This window comes from Aotus nancymaae, unplaced genomic scaffold, assembly GCF_030222135.1.
Source record: "Aotus nancymaae isolate 86718 unplaced genomic scaffold, 86718_ANA_hifiasm-v0.15.2.pri h1tg000040l, whole genome shotgun sequence".
Classification (NCBI taxonomy): Eukaryota; Metazoa; Chordata; class Mammalia; order Primates; family Aotidae; genus Aotus; species Aotus nancymaae.
In genome coordinates this window covers 2,250,305-2,260,077 of record NW_026988454.1, presented here as the reverse complement: position 1 = coordinate 2,260,077, position 9,773 = coordinate 2,250,305, and positions in this window count along the sequence as shown.

The following is a 9,773-nucleotide window of genomic DNA, read 5'->3' as shown; positions in this document are numbered from 1 at the left end:
CTTCCAGTTTCAGGTCCTGGCCAGCAGTCCCCAGTCCCGGGTTCCTTGGCTTGCAGTTCATCACGAGTCCCTGCCTCTGCTGCAAGGCTGCCTTCTTCCTGAGCGTCTCCATCACTGACGCTTGTCCTCTCCTTGTGAGGACATCAGTTGTATTGCATTGGGACATGCCCAAATGGCTTCATCTTGATTACATCTGCAAGATCTTATATTATAAATAAGGCCACATTGACAGGTGCCCATCTTTTCAGAGGACACAGTGGGACCCACAACAGATGCTTTCAGATTGTGCTTGTGCCTCAGCCAATGAGGAACTTGTCCGGAATTTCTCAAAAGAGGTGATGAAGAGAAGCAGAGGGAATTGGGCCAGAGTTTCCACACCGTCTAGCATTACGGTTCCGTGCCTGATGGCTTTAGCAGCTGGAGGGAAACCGCTGACGGGAGCCGGGACTGGAGGGGCGTGGACAGGGCAGAGCTGCGGTGGTGAGGTTGGCTCTCAGACCACCAAGAAAAACACCAGGAGATGCAGGGCCCATGCCAGGGGAAAACAGGGGTATTGTGGGTCTTTAGGACCAAGTGTTCCCCCAGATGAGGACCCCGGCCCACTGCTTTCCTCACACCTATTCCTCCTGTCTTTCTCCAGTAATGAGGTCCAGGGAAGCAAGAATGGATGTCCACATATGAAGCATCAAGTTAACGGAAGTGTTTGCGGATTTACCGAATCTTTCATTTCAGCCTGATACATGATGCATTGTGTCAAGACTTCACGGGCAGCTACAGTGGGTGTTAGCTTATAATAATAACTCACAGTTAAAGTACAGCCAGGTCAGTGATCTCCAGCTGTATTCCACAGGATCCTAGCGCTCAAACCAAAATACTGCAAAACTGAAGAGCTCAGTCAAAAATAGACACTTCATCTGCATCAGTTCTGTATAGTTGTTGTGTGTGTGAATTTTGTAAGGAGTTTCATTTAGGGAAACGATTGAACAAATTAAATAATGCATTTATTCATTCTGCAAATATGTAGGCCAGGCACGGTGGCTCACACCTGTAATCTCAGCTCTTTGGGAGGCCTAGGTGGGTGGGTCACCTGAAGTCAGGAGTTCGCGACCAGCCTGGCAAACATGGTGAAACCCCGTCTCTACTAAAAATACAAAAAAATTAGCCAGATGTGGTGGTATACGCCTGTAATCCCAGCTACTTTGAGCAGGAGACTTGCTTGAACCTGAGAAGAAGAGGTTGCAGTGAGCTGAGATTGTGCCACTGCACTCCAACCTGGGTGACAGAGCAACACTCTATGTCAAAAAACAAAAACAAATACGTGGATTCCTGTGTTTCAGGCACTACTAGGAGATACACCTACAAAAGAAATTAATAGTAATTCCTGCACGTGTGGAACTACCATTCTGTTGGGTGAGGAGCATATAATTAATGACAATAAATGGAAAAAATAGGTACTATAATGACAGAAGGACTTATGGCTTTGGGAAAAAGCAAACACAGCAGCATGATGGGAGACTAGGGCCATGAGGGTAGGTCATCGAGATGAGGCATTCAGCAGAGTTGGAACTGATGAAGGAGTTCAAAATGTGGTGTCTGTGCAAAGGATGTTCTGGGCAGAGGGATGAGCTGCTGTGATGGCTTGATTGTGAGCGTATGCCCAGCATGTTGGAGAAATGGCGAGGAGGACAGAGTAGCCGAGGCAAAGGGGGCAAGGAGTAGAGGCCAGCACGCCAGGCACGAGCCTGCAAGAGCACACCCTGCAGGTGCTTGCAAGGATTTTGGATTTTACTCTGGGTGAAACAGAAGGTCAGCCATTCCTTGGCGGTGCAAAAGCATGACATGGTATGACATACATTATAAAAGGATGTCTCTGGCCACAGGGAGGAAAATGGACTGGAGGGGCAGGTGGGAAGCAGGGAAACCCAGGAGGAGGCTACTGCAGGAATCCAAGTGAGGCATGATGTTTGCTCAGAGCAAGATGGTGGCAGTGGGAATGGTATGCTGATGTCATACTCTGAGTCTGTTTTGAAGATGGAGCTAACGGGATGTCCTATGGAGCATCATGAAATAGAGGAGTCAGGAATGACTTGAAGAAATGGAAGCTAAGCTTAAACATTGTCCAAGTCCATTTGGGCAGCTACAACAAATACTTTAGACAGGGTAATTTATAAACAACAGATGCTGCTCACAGTTCTGGAGGCTGAGAAGTCTATGATCAAGGCGCCAGTAGGTTCAAGGTCTTGCTCCCTTGAACCTCTTTATAAGGGCACTAATGCCATTATAATCAGCTCACAAAGTCCCCATCACTTAATATCATCACTTTGGGGGTTAGGATTTCAACATATAAATTTGAGAAGGACATGTGCATTCAGACCACAGCAAACATTTTAGCAAGGAACTGAACAATATGAAAAGTAATACACCGCTGGGCCCAGTGACTGATGTCTGTAATCCCAGTACTTTGGGAGGCTGAAGGAGGAGGCTCACTTGAAGGCAGGAATTTGAGACTAGCCTAGGCAACATAAAGACCCTGTGTCTAAAAAAATTTTTCTTAAAAATTAGCTGGGCATGGTGGTATATGTCTGTAGTCCTGGCTACTCAGGAGGCTGAGGTGGGAGGATCTTGAGCCCAGGAGTTCAAGGTTGCAGTGAGCCATGATTGTGCCATTGCACTCCAGCCTGGGCGACAGAGTCAGACCCTGTCTCTAAAATAATAAATAAATAATTTTAACAGTAATATGTTGATTTGAAAATGAACCAAAAATCAATTCTAGATTTGAAAAATGCCATAATCAAAAGTAAGAAGCCAGTGGATGAGTCTGAAGTTTAAAACCAATGCACAGACACAGCAAAAGAGAAATTCAAACTGAAAGTGCAGCAGGAGAAACTACCCAGAATAGAGCACATAGTGACCGAACACGGGAAACATCACAAAACGCAAGAGAAATTCAAAATGTCTAAATTGGCTTCCTAAAAATGCCAGAAAGACTAAAATTATCAAATGGGGCAGAGGCAACAATTGAAGAGATAATGGCTAATAACTTCCCAGAACTGATGAAAAATCATCTCACAGGTTCAGAAAGCCCACTGAATCTTTAGCAGGATAAATAAAAAGATATCCTGACCTAAGCACATCATACAAAAAGAGAGTAGGCAGAGATGAAAAAATGGACTATCTTCAAAGAAGAAAAGACTGACACATGAGTTCTCAAAAGTTGAGACAGGAAGACAGAGGATGGACATCGTCCAAGAATGTGCTGAAATAATGGCCGACCGTAATGAAGTGAAAGGAAGACATTGTCACTCAGTGACTGAAATGATTTGTCTCCACAGACTCACGCCTTCTAAACAATGAGACTGTGTTATCATTGGAACGTGGGGCATGAGCTACCTTGTTTGGTACAGATTTCCCCCACATTTCCACCTTAGATGGGAGCCAAAGATGCTGGAAGGAAGGAAGAGCAAAGAAAGAAATACACGAGTAAGTCTAAGTTAACTTTCACATTATAGTACAAAAACAATAATGTCTTTTGAGTTTAAAATATAGCACTAAAACTCATCAAGATAATGCTATGTAAGTTGAGATCAGGTAAATGAAATTAAAAGTATTCTGAAGTCCATCTGAGTGTCTGGGCAAGGATAAAATTATCCATTAACATAAGGATGTGATTAGATATGGATGCATTCTATCTTATCAGAAGGAACAGTTGAAGGTGGAAATCTTTAAGTGGGAAATATGGATAATTTCAATTTGTTTTAAAAGGCATCCACCCAGAAGTATTATTTAAGTATTACCCCATGCATCTTTAACAATTTCCTTCTTCATCCACTCAGAAGTATTATTTAAATATTACCCCATGCATCTTTAACAAGTTCCTTCTTCATCAGCCACTACATCTATAAAAGTCCTTTTAGGTTTGGAAGAGAAATATCAATCTCGAATAATAAATTATAAATTGGAGAGAGTCTTGGAGGGACAAAAGCCAATTGAAACTCAGCTTTGTGCAATGGTCCAATGGAAGGTTTGGCTTCGCTTTTAATATCTCTGAAGGGGTTAAGTTAACTCAGAGTAGACATCTAACTTAATGCCCAATATACCTCTTTAATTGGATGAAATGCTAAAGAGAAATGAGACAAAGAATGTGGCTTACGGCCAAAGTGTGATAGGCTCAAGCCTGCTATGAGTAGGTTAGAGAGAGAGAGAGAGAGAGAGAGAGAGAGAGAGAAAGAGAGAGAATAGTCATGAGGGTAAGAAAGCCAAGAATTACAGCAAATAGAAATCACATAGGGCCTGTCAGCCTTTATAAGGGTTTTGATTACCCTTTAACTCTGAGGAAAATGCAGAATCTGATGGAGTATGTGGGTCAGAGGAATGATACGATTTGATTCATACTTTTAAAGGGTGTCTCTGGCCACAGCATTGAGAATAGACCATAGAGCATCAAGCTCGCAGCAGTTGCCACCCATATAAGGCTGACTGGACCCATAGATAAGAAGCTGGCCCCACATTTCAATACTACCACATTGGGTATTAGGTTCCAACCTGAATTTCAGAGAGATACGTTAATAGCAGACCACAGCGAAATTAAATCAGAATCAATAACAGAAAAATGCTGAAAAAGTCCCAAATGCTTGGAGATTAAACAACACACATCTAAAATTGGTTAAAGATGAAAACTTAAGAGAAGTTTAAAAATATTTTTAACTAAATGAAAATGAAAATACAATTTATCTTGGATGTAGCAAAAGCTTACTGGGAAATTTTATAACATTGAAGGCATATACTAGAAAAAAATCTAAAATCAATAATCTAAATTTCCCGCTTAGGAAACTAGTAAGAAAAGAAAAGAGCAAATTAACTCCAAAGTAAGCATAAGAAAAGAAATAATAAAAATTAGGACAGAAACCAATGAAATTTAAAGTAAGAAATCAATAGGGAAAATCAAAACCAAAACCGGTTCTTTGAAAAGATCAATAAAATTGATAAGTCTCTAGTCAGATTAACTAAGAAAAAGAAAGGAAAGACACAAATTACTAAAATCAGAAAGTAAGAGAGAGGCTGGTCACAGCGACTCATGCTTAATCCCAGCACTTTGGGAGGCTAAGGCAGGTGGATCACTTGAGGTCAGGAGTTTGAGACCAGACTTGCCAACATGGTGAAACTCTGTCTCTACTAAAGACACAAAAATTAGCTAGGCATGGTGGCAAGCACCTGTTATCCCAGCTACTCTGGAGGCTGAGGCGGGAGGATTGCTTGAACCAAGGAGACAGAGATTAACATAAGTCTAGATTGTGCCATTGTGCTCCAGCCTGGGTGACAGAGTGAGACTCTATCTTGAAAGAAGAGAGGAAGGGAAGGGGAGGGGAGGGGAGGGGAGGGGAGGGGAGGCAGAAAACCACATTGCCATGTCTGTATCTATGCAACAATCTTGCATGTTCTTCACATGTACCCCCAAACCTAAAACACAATAAAATATATATTAAAAAATAAAAAATTGTACCTCAAAAAATAAAAATAAATACAAGTAAATAAAATTGTAAAAGGAAAAAAAAAGATCATAAGATCATGTGTGGTGACTCACACCTGTAATCCCAGCATTTTGGAGGCCAAGAATGGCAGATCACTTGAGGTCAGGAGTTCAAGGTCAGCCTGGCCAACGTGGTGAAACTCCATCTCTACTAAAATTAAAATAATAGCCAGGCATAGTGGTACATGCCTGTAATCCCAGCTACTCAGGAGGCTAAGACAGGAGAATTGCTTGAACTTGGGAGGTGGAGGTTGTGGTGAGTCAAGATTGAGCCCCTGTACTTCAGCTTGGTAACAGAGAGAGACTCTGTCTCAAGAAAAATAGTATAATAAAGAAATATTATTGAGCAATAATATGCCCACAAATTTGATAACCTAGATGAAATGAACCAATTCCTTGAAAGGCACAATCTGCCAAAACTCACACAAGAAGAAACAGACAATCTTAATAGGCCTATATCTATCAAGGAAATTGACTTGATAATTAATAACCTTCCAAAATAGAAAGCGCCAGGTCCACTGATGAACCTACTAAACATATAAGAGAGGAATTATATTAACTATCTATGATCTCTTCTAGAATATTGAAGCAGAGGGAATACTTCTTAACTTACTCCATGAAGCCAGCAATATCCTAATATCAAAACCAGATAGTCACATTACAAGAAAAGTGCAGGTCAATAACTCTGATAAACATAGATGCAAACATTCTCAATAAAGTTTAACAAATTAGATCCATGATAAAAAAAACACACACACACTCAGAAAACTAGGACTAGAGGATAATTTTCTCAAGTTGTAAAGACCACAAAAAACCTACAGCTAACATCACACTTAATAGTGAAGAACTAGAAGCTTAGCTATTCCACTAAGATCAGAAATGAGGCAAACATTCACCTCTCACCACTGCTTTTCAACATTGTACTGGAAGTCCTAGCTAACAGAGTAAGACAAGAAAATAAAAGCCATGCAGATTGAAAAGAAAGAAATAAAACTCTAATAAAATATATTTAAAAAGACCCAAAATGGCCAATTCAGTATTGAAGGAGAAAAACAAAGTCATAGGATTGAAACAATATGACTGCAAGACTTGCCATGAAGTTATAGTAATCAAGACTGTGTAATACTGGTGAAAGAATAGACAAATAGATCAGCAGAATAAAATAGCATCCAGAAGTTGACTCACATAAACACAGTCAGCTAATTTTTGACAGAGGAGTAAAGGCAATGCAACAGAGAAAAGATAATTCATTCCACAAAGAGTTTTGAAGCGATTGGATATTCACATGCAAAACAAAAAAGATTCAAGACACAGATCTTACAGCCTTTACAAAAATTAACTCAAAATGGATTATGAACCTAAAAAGTATAAAATATAAAACTTCCAGAAGACAACATAGGAGAAAACCTAGATGACCTTGAATATGGTATGACTTTTTAGATACAATAGCAAAGGCACAAACCATGAAAAAAGTTGATAAACTTTATTTCAGTAAAACTAAAAACTTCTTCTCTGCCAAAGACAATGTCAAGAAAATGAGAAGACAGGTCAAGGACTAAGAGAAAATATTTGCTAAAGACACATCTGATAAAAGACTTATCCAAAATATACAAAGAACTCTTAAACTCAACCATAAGAAAACTAACATCTTGGTTAAAAATGGCCAAACGACCTGAGCTAAACCTCACCAGAGAAGATAAACAGATGGCAAATAAGCATATGAAAAGAAGTTCAACATCGTATGTCATTAAGAAATTGCAAATGAAAACAACGGAGATGCCACTACATACCTGTCAGATAGCCAAACTCCAAAACCAAAGGCTGTCAAGAATGTGAAACAACAGGTACTCTCATTCATCGCTGGTGGAAATACATAATTTGGAAGACAATCTGGCAGCTTCATACAAAACTGATCACACTCTTACCATACTATCCAGCATGTGTACTCTTTGGTATTTACCCAAGTGGATTGAAAACTTAGGTCCACACAAAAACCTGCTGAGGGATGTTTATAGCAGCTTATTCATAATGCCAGCACTTGGAAGCAACCAAGATGTGCTTCAGTGGGGGAATAGATGAGTAAACTAGGGTAAATCCATACAATAGAAGACTGTATGAAGAACTGAGCTATCGAGCCATGACAACACATGGAGGAAACTTAAATGCCTACTACTAAATGAAAGAAGCCAATCTAAAAAGGTTACATACTATATGGCTCCAACTATAGGACCTTCCAGGAAAAGCCTGAGTATGGAAACAGTAAGAAGGTGAGTGGTTGGCAGTGGCTGGGGGAAGGGAGGGATGAATAGACAGAGCACAGAGGATTTTTAGGGATATGAAACAATTCTGTGTGACGCTGCAATAATGGATACACGTCATCATACATTATACATGTCGAAGAGAATCTAGAACACCATGAGTTATCCTAATGGTGATGTGGACTTTGGGTGATAAACACGTCAGTGTCAGTGTAGGCTCATAGACTGTAACAAATGTACAGCATTTGCTAGTGAGGAAGGCTGGGCATGTGTGGGGAAAGAGGGTATACGGGAATTCTGTACTTTCCACTCAATTTTCTGTGAACGTAAAACTGCTCTAAAGTTTATTAATTAAAAAAAATTTGCAAGTTAAAGAATCCAAAATCTAATACCCCATGACTACGTAGGGTTTATAACAGAAATGCAAGTTTGATTTAAATTGCATTAATAAAATAAAACAGAAAAACCATGTGGTTATCTCAATAGATACAGAGAAATCATTGGATAAATCCAATATCCAGTTATGATTAAACTAGTAATAAAGGGAAACTTTGTCAACTTGATAAAAGATACCTATTTTTTAAAAAACAAGCATTAAACTGAAACTACCAGCACACTTAATGTTGAAAGACCTGAATGCTCTCTACCTAGGGCCAGGGTAAAGCAAGAATGCGCTTTCTGACCATTTCTATTTAACATTGTACGAGAGGTCAAGCCAATGCACTCAGACAAGTAAAAGAAATGAAAGTCATACATAGTTTTAAAGAGAACCCTTTATTCTCAGAAAACATGATTGTATACTTAAATTCTACGATGTTGACAAAAAAATCTTCTAGACCTAATAAGTGACAATATTAAAGCTTTAGGTTACTTGTATTTTGAGAGCCTCCTGCTAAATTGGGGTTCCAGAGTAACTGGAAACCGTGCCCTACTGGGAAATGAAGGGGAACTGGACATAGTGTTTTCAGGGTGTCTTTCACATGGCACTGTTACCTGACGGAGATCCTAATGCCCACCTGTTCTGCCCTTGACTAACGGGATCCCTCCCGTGGGAAGCTTCTTTATACTGGCAAATGCTCCGTGGCTCTTGTCTGACCAGGTTCCAGTTTATGCCTCCCCTGGGCTCCTGTCTGATTCGTGTCTAGTTGCTCTGGTGCTGGAAACCTAACCTTCTGTTCTTCCCAGTGTCCAGGGAAACCCCCACCTGGGTTCTTTCTTCAGGTGGAAGGTGCAAACTCAACCCACCACCACAATAACAAACAAGTTCAAAGATTTTTACCTATAGATCCTGGGCAGGGAGGATGTAATGAGTCAAGCGGGCTGTTCTCCATCCCCAGGTCATGCCAGGAAGGAATGGAGGACCAGGCAAAGACAGAAGAAAGCCTGTGGCGACCAGCAGTGTATACAAGGAAATAGAGTGTGTGTCACTTTAAGATTACCAGCAAATGCCTGATTAGCTTGTTTAAAGGAAGCAGCCGGAAAGTGGGAACCCAGTCTACTAGGCAGGAGAGATGCCTTTATGTTCTCATCTCTGGCCACTGGCTTAAGCCATTTGAGTGTGGTGTAGAACGAAAACTGTCAGGGTTAGCCGAGCCCTCCCTCTAGATGAGAAAGTTGAACTTGCATTCAAAATGGATGCCAAGGAAACATAAAACTTGTAAGAATTTATTGCAATCTGGTCAATATAAGAAATCAAATGCATTTTTATATACCAACAAGGAACATTTGGAAAATAAAATTTTTTTAAATTCATAATTACAATAGCAATAGAAAGCATGCAAAAATGTGCAAGACTTGAACACTGAAAATTACAGACTATTTCTGAGAGGACTTGAAGAATACCTCCATCCATATGTATGTTCTTGGACTGGCAAATTCAATATTGAGATGTTAGTTCTCCTATACTGATCGAAACAATTCCAATCCAACTCCCGGTATACTTTGTTATAAACTGACAAAGCAATTCTAAAGTGTACGTGAATAAGGAA